Source organism: Meles meles, chromosome 14, assembly GCF_922984935.1.
Source record: "Meles meles chromosome 14, mMelMel3.1 paternal haplotype, whole genome shotgun sequence".
In the NCBI taxonomy this organism is placed as follows: Eukaryota; Metazoa; Chordata; class Mammalia; order Carnivora; family Mustelidae; genus Meles; species Meles meles.
Genome location: NC_060079.1, coordinates 8173545 through 8187738, shown reverse-complemented (window position 1 = coordinate 8187738; position 14194 = coordinate 8173545). Strand labels below are relative to the sequence as shown.

At 40.1% G+C, this 14194-nt stretch overlaps 1 protein-coding gene across 1 annotated transcript in view; it reads left to right on the top strand.

Moving 5' to 3' along the window:
* The window catches only part of LOC123925269 (phospholipid-transporting ATPase IB-like), a 207669-nt gene that overhangs the window by 98399 nt on the left and 95076 nt on the right, over positions 1-14194 (top strand). The gene's annotated exons all lie outside the window — the stretch shown is intronic.

Genomic DNA, 14194 nt, shown 5'->3' with positions numbered 1-14194 from the left:
AGCAAAAATGGCTGGAACTAAGAAAATAATGAAACTAGGTACAGTTGTTCCTTGCTCCTGAAGAAAAATATTAACATAACCAATTATTAAAACATCTTGATGCTTTGAACTTCTAAGTATTAATATAGATTTACTACTGAATCAGTTGAGTTCCCTGTAAGATTTTAATGTTTCCCTTAGATGTCCTTCTGTGTTCATATTCATTCAGCATCTGCTGTAAAAACTCATCACTTTCTGTTCTTCACTCTACTCTCACTTGTCATGATTATAGTTTAGCCTTTAGGATTCTTTGTGATGTAGTCTTCCATTAGTTAGAACTGATAAGAATAATGGAAAGCTGAATTCAAATCCAGCTTGAGCAAAAAGGGAATTTATTAGCTTGCATGACTGAAAATTCTGTAGGTAAAGCTGACTTCAAGGGAAGCAAGAAAATTCATCAATAGTCAAGTCACCAAAATTTTTGTTTCTTTTAACTATTTAGATTTAATTGACCAGTTTTCATTTTGCATCAGAAAAATATTTTAAGGAATGCTCACTTTTTCTTCGCCCAAACTTCCTACTCATGCTGGAGGAAACAATGAAAGGACATACTGAAGAAGCAGGGAGAAAGAGAGAACACAGGCTAATTTTGCCACAAGGGATGGATATTCCAGTAGTTGGTTTGCAGTGAACTATTAGTGGTTTGTCCTAAATCTAGCTTTACTTGTAGTTTGATGTAGAGTTCAAATGGTGTCTCCCTTTTGATTCACCTGGTGCAGGCTTTATCCCCAGGCCAGATCCCCTTTTGGCAGCAGGTTGGGGTTGAGAGACTCAAGCTTCACAAACTCATATGATTCCATCTAGAGGAAGACACACATATGCTTTCTCCCAGAAATCCCAGCAAATGGGACATTATGTTTGGATCTTAAAGATAACTTGCTGTCAGGATCCCAAGATGAAAACAAAGGGATCATATACATGCTGGTAACAGTGGAAAGAGCCGATATACCCCTAGGTCCAAAGGGATCGGAGGAGTAGTGTAGTCCCTACACCTGCAAAGAGGGAGCCCTGCCGAGTGGACTGCCTCTAGAGGAGCCTTGAGCTGTGGTAGGCAGACAGCCACCTGGAGAAGACACGGCAGGGAGGAGCAGGGAAATGACCAACATGACTTCACTCTCTTCCCTGTCCAGCTTCTGCAGGGGTCACTCTTCGGCCAACCATGACAGCAACTCTCAGCTATCCAGGTTTAAGTGGTTCATTGCCTTAGTTTCTCCACTTAGTCACTTCATCCCTTTAAGTGTCCCATTAGATGAACAGTAAAAATAAATGAATACAAAACTGAAGTCTGTTGACTGAGCTATATCCTGGACTGATGAAAGCAATTTGGTATGGAACTGGCTGAAACCATAACTTACAAAGGAAGTGGTTTAGGGAAGGAGAGTAGAGTCTGTCTCTAACATTCTTCATGGCTTCAAAATTTTATGACTGAATTTTATCGTTTTTCTTTTTTTAAAGATTTTATTTACTTTTTTGAGAGTGAGAGGGAGAAAGAGAGAGAGAAAGGGCAAGCACGAGCTGGGGGCAGGGGCAGAGAGAGAGGGAGAAGCAACTCTCCGTTGAGCAGGGAACCTGACACCAGGCTCTATCCCAGGATCCTGAGAAAGTGACCTGAGCCAAAGGGCAGACACTTAACCTACTGAGACACCCAGGTGCCCATTGTTTTTCTATATACTCTATGGAAATTTCATTAAGAATTTTTAATCTATACTCATGAAGGGGGTTTTATTTCAAGTTTTTGAAAGGCTTTGGTTTCAGGATAATTCTGGCCTGATAAATTAATGTGGGAGGTATTTCCTTGTCCTCTGTCTACACTTTCTGTGGTATTGGTATTATTTCTTCCTAAAATGTTTGATAGACTTCATTTTTGATGCCATCTGGATCTGACTTTGTGGGAAGGTCTTAATAAATAAATCAATTTATTTAGCAAATATTTTTTTTTCTTAAAGATTTTATTTATTTATTTGACAGCAAAGATCACAAGTAGGCAGAGAGGCAGGCAGAGAGAGAGAGGAGGAAGCAGGCTGTCCACAGAGCAGAGAGCCCGATGCGGGGCTCGATCCCAGAACCCTGGGATCATGACCTGAGCCGAAGGCAGAGGCTTTAACCCACTGAGCCACCCAGGCGCCCCAGCAAATATTTTCTACTAGTTCTTCAGTTAGGTTTGTGATTTGTGTCTTTCAAGGAATTTATTCATTTGATCTAGTTGTTAAATGTATTGTCATTAAGTTTTTCACAGGGGTGCTTGGGTGGCTCAGAGGGTTAAAGCCTCTGCCTTCAGCTCAGGTCATGATTCCAGGGTCCTGGGATCGAGCCCCACATCGGGCTCTCTGCTCGGCAGGGAGCTGCTTCCCCCTCTTCTCTCTGCCTGCTTCTCTGCCTACTTGTGATCTCTGTCTGTCAAATAAATAAATAAAATGTTTTAAAAAAAGTTTTTCACAACATTCCTTTATTTATTTGTTACCTTTGTGTGATTTATGGTGGTGGTCCTTCTTTCCTTCCTCATATGAATAATTTACTTTTTTCCTTGATCAGTCTAGTTAGGGCTTTACCAATTTTGCTGATATTTTCAAAAGGCCAACTCCATGGTTTGTCCAGTTTTTATGTTCTGATATATATCATATTTATAATGTACATGTACTAGTATGCCTAACAAATTAATATTATAAAATATATGCATGTTATAAGATATAGTGATAGAATATTCTCACATACACTACATACTTATATTATTTTCTACTTTTACATTACTTTGGACTGAATTTATTTTTCTTTTTCTCATAACTTAAGATAGAGACTTTTATCATTGATTTAAAATTATTTTTCTACTGTAAGCATTTTAAGCCATAAATTTTCAAGCACTGATTTAACTACATACCACAAATTTTGATATGTTGTGTTTTCAGCATCATTCAGTTCAAGTACAGTATTTTCTCATTTCTCTTGATTTCTTTTTTTATCTCACGGGCTATTTAAAAGTGTTATTTAATTCTCACACATTTGGATCTTTCCTATATCCTTTTCTCTTACTGATTTCTAATTTAAATCTATTTTCAAAGAACATTCTAGATTTATTCTCCCCCCTCCCCCACCTTGGTATTTTCTCATTCTGTTGTCTTCTGGCTCCCTTGTTTCTGATGAGAAGTTTGCACTGTTGTTGCCCTGTATGTGATGAATCCTTTTCCTCTTCCTAATTTCCAGATTTTCTCTTTGGTATTTGGTTTCAGTTGTTTGGCTCTTTTGGCTTGATACATGGTTCTTATTGTATTTGTTCTACTTTGGATTCAGGGGATTCCTAAATTAATGTTTTGTTTTATTTCTACCAGATTGGAAAGTTTCAATCATTACTCTTTCAAGGTTGTCTGTCTGTCTGTCTTTCTTTCTCTTTCTTTCTTTCTTTCTTTCTTTCTTTCTTTCTTTCTTTCTTTCTTTCTACTTTTGGTTTCCCTTTCTTTTGGGACTCCAGTCACATACATGAGTGAATGCTTGATGTTGACTATAAACGTATAGCACTGCCACTGCATTTTTCTTCAATTTCCCCTCCTTTCTTTTTGTATTGCATGTTTTCTATTGATGTGATTTCAAATTTACTGATTCCTTCCACTATCTCAGATCTGATGTTTAATTTTAGGTTAATGAAGTATATTTTTCATTTCATCCCTAGAATTTCTATTTTTTAATAGTTACCATTCCTCTGTTGTTGGGATATGTGTTTGTTGACTCATAATTGTTAATTTTCTTTGATTCTTTGAACATATTTTATTTCAATTCTATGAACATGTATATTTTTTAATTTAATTTTTTTCAGTGTTCCAAAGTTCATTGTTTATGCACCATACCCAGTGCTCCATGCAATACGTGCCCTCCATAATACCCACCACCAGGCTCACCCAACCCCCCACCTCCCTCCCCTAGAAAACCCTGTTTGTTTCTCAGAGTCCAAAGTCTCTCATGATTTGTCTCCCCCTCTGATTTACCCCAACTCACTTCTCCTCTCCATCTCCCCATGTTATTCTCTCTGCTCCCTGTTATTCCTTATGCTCCACAAATAAGTGAAACCATATGATAATTGACTCTCTCTGCTTGACTTATTTCACTCAGCATAATCTCTTCCAGTCCCGTCCATGTTGCTACAAAAGTTGGGTACTCATCCTTTCTGATGGAGGCATAATACTCCATTGTGTATATGGACCACATCTTCTTTATCCATTCGTCCATTGAAGGGCATCTTGGTTCTTTCCATAGTTTGGCTACTGTGGCCATTGCTGCTGTGAACATTGGGGTACAGATGGTGCTTATTTTCACTACATCTTTATCTTTGACCCTTCTGCAATAGTGCAATTGCAGGGTCATAGGGAAGCTCTATTTGGAATTTCTTAAGGAATCTCCACACTGTTTTCCAAAGTGTCTGCACCAACTTGCATTCCCACCAACAGTTAAGAGGGTTCCCCTTTCTTCACATCCTCTCCAATACATGTTGTTTACTGTCTTGTTAATTTTGGCCATTCTAACTGGTGTAAGGTGGTGTCTCAATGTGGTTTTGATTTGAATCTCCCTGATTGCTAATGATGATGAACATTTTTTCCTGTGTCTCTTAGCCATTTGTATGTCTTATTTGGAGAAGTGTCTGTTCATGTCTTCTGTCCATTTTTTGACATGATTATCTGTTTTGTGTGTGTTGAGTTTGAGGAGTTCTTTACAGATCTCGAATATCAGCCTTTTGTCTCTACTGTCATTTGTGAATATCTTCTTCCATTCCGTGCATTGCCTCTTTGTTTTGTTGACTGTTTCCTTTGCTGTGCAGAAGCTTTTGATCTTGATGAAGCCCCAAAAGTTCATTTTCGCTTTTGTTTCCTTTGCCTTTGGAGACATATCTTGAAAGAAGTTGCTGTGGCCAATGTCAAAGAGGTTACCGCCTATGTTCTCCTCTAGGGTTTTGATAGATACTTGCCTCACATTGAGGTTTTTTATCCATTTTGAATTATCTTTGTGTGTGGTGTAAGAGAATGGTTGAGTTTCATTCTTCTACACATAGCTGTCCAATTTTCCCAGCACCATTTATTGAAGAGATTGTCTTTTGTCAACTGCATATTTTTTCCTACTTTGTCAAAGATTATTGGCCATAGAGTTGAGGATCCATATTTGGGCTCTCTACTCTGTTCCACTGGTCTATGTTTCTGTTTTTGTGCCAGTACCATGCTGTCTTGGTGATCACCACTTTGTAGTAAAGCTTGAAACCAGGCAACGTGATGCCCCAGTTTTTTTCTTTTTCAACATTTCCTTAGCAATTCAGGGTCTCTTCTGGTTCCATACAAATTTTAGGATTGTTTGTTCCAGCTCTTTGAAAAATGCTGGTGGAATTTTGATTGGGATGGCATTGAAATTATAGACGGCTCTAGGCAGTATAGACATTTTGACAATGTTTATTCTTCCAATCCATGAGCATAGAATTGTCTTCCATCTTTTTGTGTCTTCAATTTCTTTCATGCATGTTCTTTGAGTATAGATCCTTTACCTCTTTGGTTAGATTTATTCACAGGTATCTTATGGTTCTTGGTGCTGTAGTAAATGGAATCGATTCTCTAATTTCCCTTTCTGTATTCTCATTGTTAGTGTATAAGAAAGCAACTGATTTTTGTACATTGATTTTGTATCCTGCCACATTATTGAATTGCTGTATGAGTTCTAGTAGTTTGGGGGTGGAGTCTTTTGGGTTTTCCATATAAAGTATCATGTCATCTGCAAAGAGAGAGAGTTTGATTTCTTCAATGCCAATTTAAATACCTTTTATTTCTTTTTGTTGTCTGATTGCTGTTGCTAGGACTTCTAGTACTATGTTGAATAACAGTGGCAAGAGTGGACATCCTTGCTGTGTTCCTGATCTCAGAGGGAAGGCTGTCAGCTTTTCCCCATTGAGGATGATATTTGCTATGGGTTTTTCATAGATAGATTTTATGAACTTGAAGAATATTCCCTCTATCCCTATACTTTGAATTGTTTTAAAAGGAATGGATGCTTTATCTTGTCAAATGCGTTTTCTGCATCAATTGAGAAGACCATGTGGTTCTTCTCTCTTCTCTTGTTGATTTATTCTATCACATTGATTTGTGAATGTTGAATCACCCTGGCATCCCATGGATATATACCACTTGGTCATGGTGGATAATCTTTTTAATGTACTGTTGGATCCTATTAGCTAGGATCTTGTTGAGAATCTTGGCATCCATATTCATCAGGGATATTGGTCTGAAATTCTCCTTTTTCATGGGGTCTTTGCCTGGTTTGGGGATCAGGGTAATGCTGGCTTCATAAAAAGAATCTGAAAGTTTTCCTTCTGTTTGTATTTTTTTGAAACAGCTTCAGGAGAATAGGTATTATTTCTTCTTTGAATGTTTGGTAGAATTCTCCAGGGAATCCACGAGGTCCTGAGCTCTTGTTTTGGGGGAGGTTTTTGACCCCTGCTTCAATCTCATTACTAGATATTAGTTTATTCAGGTTGTCAATTTTTTCCTGATTCAGTTTTGGAAGTTTATAGGTTTCCAGGAATGCATCCATTTCGTCTAGGTTGCTTAACTTATTGGCATATAACTGTTGTAATAATTTCTGATGATTGTTTTTATTTCCTTGGTGTTAGTTGTGTTCTCTCCCTTTTCATTCGTAATTTTTAAATTTGAGTCCTCTCTCTTTGCTTTTGGATTAATTTGGCCAATAGTTTATCGATCTTATTGATTCTTTCAAAGAACCAGCTTCTAGTTTTGTTGATGTGTTCTACTGTATGTCTAGTTTCTAACTCATTGATCTCTGCTCTAATCTTATTTCACTTCTTGTGTGTGGGGTTGGCTTCATTTGTTGTTGGTTCTCCAGTTCTTTAAAGAGAGCTGGTACATTCTGGATTTTTCAATTTTTTTGAGGGAGGCTTGGATGGCTATGTGTTTCTCCCTTAGGACTGCCTTTGCCATATCCCATGGGTTTTGGACCGAAGTGTCTTCATTCTCATTGGTTTCCATGAATTGTTTAAGTTCTTCTTTGATTTACTGGTTGATCCAAACATTCTTAAGCAGGGTGGTCTTTAGCTTCCAAGTGTTTGAATTCCTTCCAAGTTTTTTCTTGTGGTTGAGTTCCATTTTCAAACATTGTGGTCTGAGAATATGCAGGGAACAATCTCAATCTTTTGGTATCAGTTGAGCCCTGATTTGTGACCCAGTATGTGGTCCATACAAGGTCCATGTGCACTTGAGAAGAATGAGTATTCTGTTGTTTTAGGGTGGAATATTCTGTATATATCTATGTTCTGTATATATGTGGTCCAATGTGTCATTCAATGCTCTTGTTTCTTTATTGATTTTCTGCTTGGATGATCTATTACTGAGGGTGGTATATGAAGATCCAGTACTATTATTGTATTCATATCAATATGACTCTTTATCTTGATTAACAGTTGTCTTATGTAGTTGGCTGCTCCCATATTGGGGGCATAAATATTTACAATTGCTAGATCTTCTTGGTGGATAGACACTTTAAGAATGATGTGGTGTCCTTCTTTATCTCTGACTACAGTCTTCAGTTTAAAATCTAATTTATCTGATAAGAGAATTGCTACCTCAGCTTTTTTTTGTAGCCCATTGGCAGGAAAGATGCCTCTCCATCCTTTCACTTTCAGTCTTGATGTACCCTTAGGTTCTAAATGGGTCTCTTGTAAACAACATATGGGCAGGTCCTATCGTTTTATTCAATCTGCAATCCTTTGCCATTTTATGGGACCATTTAGGCTATTCACATTGAGAGTGATTATTGAAAGATACATTTTTATCAACATCATGTTGCCTGTGAAGTCCTTGTTTCTAAAGACTGTCTCTGTAAATTTCTGTCCTGTGACACTCTTGGGTTCTTTCTTCTTCTATAGACCCCCCCCCCCCCTTAATATTTCTTATAGTGCCAGGCACCTGGTTGGCTCTGGGTTAAGCCTCTGCCTTCAGCTCAGGTCATGATCTCAGGGTCTTGGGATCGAGTCCCGTATCAGGCTCTCTGCTCAGTGGGGAGCCTGCTTTCCCCACCACCACCTGCCTCTCTGCCTAGTTGTATCTCTCTCTCTCTCTCTCTGTCAAATAAATTAATTAATTAATTAAAAAAATATTTCTTGTAGTGCTGTCTTGGTGGTCACATTCTCTTTTAAACCTTGTCAGTCTTGGAAGCTGTTTATCTTTCCATTCATTTTGAATGTCAACCTTGCTGGATAAAGTATTCTTGGCTGCATATTCTTCTCATTTAGTGCCCTGAATATGTCTTTCTGGCTTTCCAGGTTTCTGTGGACACGTGTGACTTTATTCTGATGGGCCTTCCTCTGTACTTAAGGAATCTCTTCCCCCAGCTACTCTCAAAAGCTCTTGTCTAAAATTATGATTCATCAGTCTTACAATCAAGTGCCTTGGGGTCTTTCTGGATTTGTTGATCTTGGAGGGTGTTCCTTCTACCTCTAGGACAGGAACACTGGTTCCATTCCCCACATTGGGAAAATTTTCATGGAGAATTTGTTCAACTACATTTTCTAGTCTTCTTTCTTTCTCCTCCCCCTCAGGAATCCTAATAATTCTGATGTTGGAACATTTCATGGCATCATTTATTTCCCTAATTCTGTTTTCATGGCTTCTAAGCTGTTTGTTCCAAGCCTCTTCCTGAACTTTTCTCTCTATCAGTATGTCCTCTAGATCACTAATTCTATCTTCTGCCTCAAGGTTACTCTAGCTGTTAGAGAATTTAGATTAGATTGGATCTCATTGATAGCATCTTTAACTTCTTCCTGGGTGGCTTTCACTTCTGCCCTCATCAACTCCATGTTGACACTAATGGTTTTCTCCAACCTAGTCATTGCCTGGATAATTGTTACCCTGAATTCCCTTTCCAACATACTGTTTATGTCCATATCCAATAGCTCTGAAGGAGAGGGCACGGTTTCTGAAGGTCTCTGAATTTTTCCTCTGTTGGGTGTCATTCCTTCTAGTTTTGGTGAGAGATGGTTGAGGGCATGTGTAACTGAATATATCGACTGTGATCCAGGCAAGGTGCACCCTGGAATGCTTCTGAGCAATCAGAAATCTCCACTAAAAAGAAAGAAAAAAGGGGAAAAAAAAGAAAAAAAAAGAACGAGGAAGAGAGACACAGAAAAGAAGACCCAGCCAGAATGGACCCCAAAATTAAGTTTTATAAGGTATACAAACAAAAATGGCCAAACAAAAAGATTGACAAAAGTAAATGACAAGGAAAAAAAAAAAAAGAACCCAGCTAAAATGAACCCCAAGTATAAGATTTATATTATACCAGAACAAAAAGAAATATGCAGAAACACTGACAGAAGAAAAAGATGGGAGTGTTGTTATAAATCCTCAGTGTGGGTGAGAAAGGTTATTTTGATTCTTCCTGGGTGTATCTTGATATCTTTGTTAAAGGACTCAACTTTCCAGAGATAAAGGGAGATTAATACTTGTTTATATATAGGGTTGGTATTGATTAGGGAAAGAAGATTACCTTGAAGCTTATATCTATATGTATATTAAAAAAATAGAAAAGGAAAAGAAAAATACAGGTATATGTATGAAAACAATTTAAAAGGTTATTATGGAATATGTTGTATTAAACCTCTAGTCGTAATGGTAAGTAGGCTAAAAGAATTAAAAAGAGGGGTGCCTGGGTGGCTCAGTGGGTTAAAGCCTCTGCCTTCAGCTCAGGTCATGATCCCAGGGTCTTGGGATTGAGCCCCATGTTGGGCGCTCTGCTCAGCTGGGAGCCTGCTTCCCCCCACACACACCTGCTTGCCTCTCTGCCTACTTGTGATTTCTGTCAAATAAAAAAAAAATCTTTAAAAAAATTAAAAAGAACAAGAATAGTGAGAACGAATTAAAAATAAAAGTTGTATCAATGAAATGTACGTGTTTTAGGGCAATATCAGGAGCTTCATATCTTGTTTTCCCCTAATATTGGGGTTTTACAGTTTTACAGGGACCCCTGTGGTGGTGGTCCTCTCATTCTTTCAGCTGGCTTCCTGGGGGAGGGGCCTGCCACGTTGTTTTTCAGTCAGTCTTGCTTGGGTTGCGTCCTCCTGCTCCCTATTAAGGGGCTGGGCTCTGTGGAAACTGGTTTTTCAGGCTTTTGTTCTCTGGAGGTTTTTCTTCTTTGGCAGCTTTTTCCTCCCTTTTCCCCATTTTATTATATTTTATTTCTTTTCAGTGTTCCAGAATTCATTGTTTATGTACCATACCCAGTGCTCTGTGCAATACGTGCCCTCCTTAATAGCCACCACCAGGGTCACCCAACCCCCCACCCACTTCCCTCCAAAACCCTCAGTTTGTTTCTCAGAGTCCACAGTCTCTCATGGTTCGTCTCCCCCTCCAATTTCACCCATCTCCCTTCTCCGTTCCACCTCCCCATGTCCTCCATGTTATTCCTTATGCTCCACAAGTAACTGAAACCATGTGATAATTGACTCTCTCTGCTTGACTTATTTTACTCAGCATAATCTCTTCCAGTCCCACCCATGTTGATATAAAAGTTGGAGTATTATGCCTTCATCAGAAAGGATGAGTATCCATAGTATATATGGACCAAATCTTCTTCACCGTTGAAGGGCATTTTGGTTCTTTCCACAGTTTGGCAACTGTGGCCATTGCTGTTAAGAACATTGGGGTACAGGTGGCCCTTCCTTTCACTATATCAGTATCTTTGGGGTAAATACCCAATAGTGCAATTACAGGGTCATAGGGAAGCTCTATTTTTAATTTCTCATGAACAGACACTTCTCCAGAGAAGGCATACAAATGGCTAACAGACACATGAAAAAATGTTCACCATCATTAGCCATCAGGGAGATTCAAATCAAAACCACATTGAGATACCACCTTACACCAGTTAGAATGGCCAAAATTAACAAGACAGTAAACAATAAGTGTTGGAGAGGATGTGGAGAAAGGGGAACCCTCTTACACTGTTGGTGGGAATGCAAGTTGGTGCAGCCACTTTGGAAACAGTGTGGATATTCTTTGATGGCTTTTTGGAGGTTTAGTGGAAAGCAAACTGCACCCAGACCTCCGTTTCTGAGAGAAGCCTCAGTTCACTCCCTTCTGTGTGGTCCAGAACACACAGATTACCCCTTGCAAACTCCACTGAGCCATGCAACCTCCTACAGGCCGTGCAAGTCCCCAGCCACCATCTCAGGGATCACGCAAAGCACCCGCTTTTCTCTGAACCCCCGTGCTACTAAAACTGTGAGCGACATTGGTCCAGAGAGCCCACTTCCAGTGGCTGCCTTTGCTATCTGGGGTTCAGAACTCAGGGTTTCACAGGTCACTGCCTGCCTGAGATATCCCAACCAGAGATCTTGCTGAGTTCCTTCAAGTCCGGGCTGGGAGTGTCCAAACTCTCCGCCGGTCCTAGAGACCACCAGCTAGCACCGGTATGGAGCTCTCTCAGGTGCTGGTGGGGGGTGCGATTCAGATCCCAGTTGCGCAGTGAGCACAGAGTGCAAAAGCCTGTGGTTCTCTAGAAGAACTGTGGTTCTTGTGGAGCATGCACTAGACTCCCTCATTTGGGGCAGAGGTGTGCCCCGGCCCAAGAGGTGGTGTAAGCCATGCAGCCCTGGGGGCTCCAGGACCAGGAACTGGAGACTCGGCCGCCAGGGGGCTCCAGGACCAGGAACTGGAGACTCGGCCGCCACACACTCTCTGGAATGGGTGGTCCACCAGGTGTCCTGGGTCCGTAGGCTTAGGCCCATGTCTGTGACTGCCTGATTCCACCCGTTGCCCCTTAAGATCTTTTGCACCTCTTGAGTGCTTTTAACTAGACTCCAAGTTAATGCTGGTCCCCAATCCCAAGGCACTCTCGGATTGGGGTATTACTTTCCAATGGGTCGCTTCTCGTTTTTCCTCCGATATCAGTCTGATCATTCCCACTCCACTTTACCTGTCCACTGATATCTTCTGCCCCCGTAGAGATCCAGAAGTGTATAATGCTACCTCTCGGGCTGATTTCATGGGTGTTCAGAATGTCCTGGTAGATAATTAGCTCACTTTAGGGGACCAGTTGAAACAGGGTCTCCTACTTCTTCACCATCTTGCCCTCCTCTATGAACATTTTTTTTTTTTTTTTAAGAGATCACAAGCAGGCAGAGAGGCAGACAGAGGGGGAGGGGGAAGCGGGCTACCGCTGAGCAGAGAGTCTGAATGCGGGGCTCGATCCCAGGACCCTGAGACCGTGACCTGAGCCGAAGGCAGAGGCTTAACCCACTGAGCCACCCAGGTGCCCCTATGAACATATTTTTAATGCTGCTTTGAAGTCGTTGCCTGCAGAGTTGTGTCATCGCCCATTACTTGGACAAGTTTGTGCCTCAACAATTCAAACCCTAAGACTTCTCCCTCTGCTGCTGGGGCTATATATATGTGGTTGGAGCAATGCTTTCAGAAGTATAACAAGTTGCAAGCCTCTCTGGACTCTTCCCCGCATAGCCTTAATTTAGTGCTCTGTGAGGAATATGTGGAAAGTTTATTATCTTTTTTTTTAAAGATTTTATTTATTTATTTGACAGACAGAAATTACAAGTAGGCAGAGAGTCAGGCAGAGAGAGAGGAGGAAGCAGTCTCCCTGCAGAGCAGAGAGCCCGATTCGGGGCTCGATCCCAGGATCCTGAGATCATGACCTGAGCCGAAGGCAGAGGCTTTAACCCACTGAGCCACCCAAGCGCCCCAGAAAGTTTATTATCTTAATCCCATGATGCTTTTGTTGCAAAATCTCCCTGTTAAGTTTCTAGCTGATTTTTGCCCTCCCTGAATTAAGAGACCCACTTCAGTTGGTAAAGATGTAGGGGTTCATTATCCGCTCCCAACCATGACCGCCATGTCCAGATAGTAGATCTGCAGATTCTTGCCCCACTCCCAGGTCAGGGGAATACGAACGCCTCCAGGAATGAAGGTCACAGACTTGCTGCACTTACCTGATACAGTAACATCTTTTCATGAGTAAACGTATCTCAAGTTCTTCTCCTCCTTTTGCCATTTTCTGGTGAGCTGAAATACTGGTTTTTAATCATTTTTTCCAGTTCTAAACTTGTTTTCTTATTGGAAGAAATTGTCCAATGTCCATATATGCCATTAACAGGTATAGAAAGTCTTCTTTAAAATTTGACAATTTGTTGGGGCGCCTGGGTGGCTCAGTGGGTTAAAGCCTCTGCCTTCGGCTCAGGTCATGATCCCAGGGTCCTGGGATCGAGCCCCACATCGGGCTCTCTGCTTGGCGGGTAGCCTGCTTCCTCCTCTCTCTCTCTCTGCCTGCATCTCTGTCTACTTGTGATCTCTATCTGTCAAACAAATAAATAAAATCTTAAAAAAAAAATTTGACAATTTGCTTACTGAATGTCATTTAAAAATAAAAAAGTTTAGATAGTTGGAGGGTGTCGTACAGTATGTGTTATAATTGCTCAATCAGTGGCACTCAAGTGAACATAATTAAGAGAAAAATTAAGTAATTTTTAGAAGTGAATTTAGGAAGCTATAGACTTATTTTCCCTACAGCTCTTATCACTATATACCATAATCTTTGTTTCACTTGCTTGGTTTATTGTCTGTCTCCTCTCCACTGCAGTGTAAACTTCAAGAAGGCAGGGATGTTTATGTATTTTATTTTCTGCTCTAACTTCTCTGTCAAGGATTGTGCCTTGTTCATAGTAGGGACATAAATATTGTGGAATAAATAATAATTAATGAACATGAGATTACTTTAAGTAGCTTTCTCAACAAATTGCAAATACAAATACAGCAAAAAAAAAAAGCACTTATTTATATAGCCAAGAAAATATCTGTGCCATACCATATTTTGAACCTATTTTACAACTTTTAAAAAGCTTTTATTTAAATTCTTGTTAGTTAACATACAGTGTAATTCAGTTTCAGGTGTAAAATAACAGTGACTCTACACTCTCATCTATCACCCGGTGCTCATCACAAGGGCACCCCTTAATCTTCATCACCTACTTAACCCACATTTTGAGTAGAAACCATTTTATTTTTTATTCCTCACACTGATTATACTGATAAGTAAGTCAGTAGTATGCACCATGGAAAAACTATGACATCATTCCAGTCAACTGGTTTACTTATCTTTGTATGTTTTTAATCCA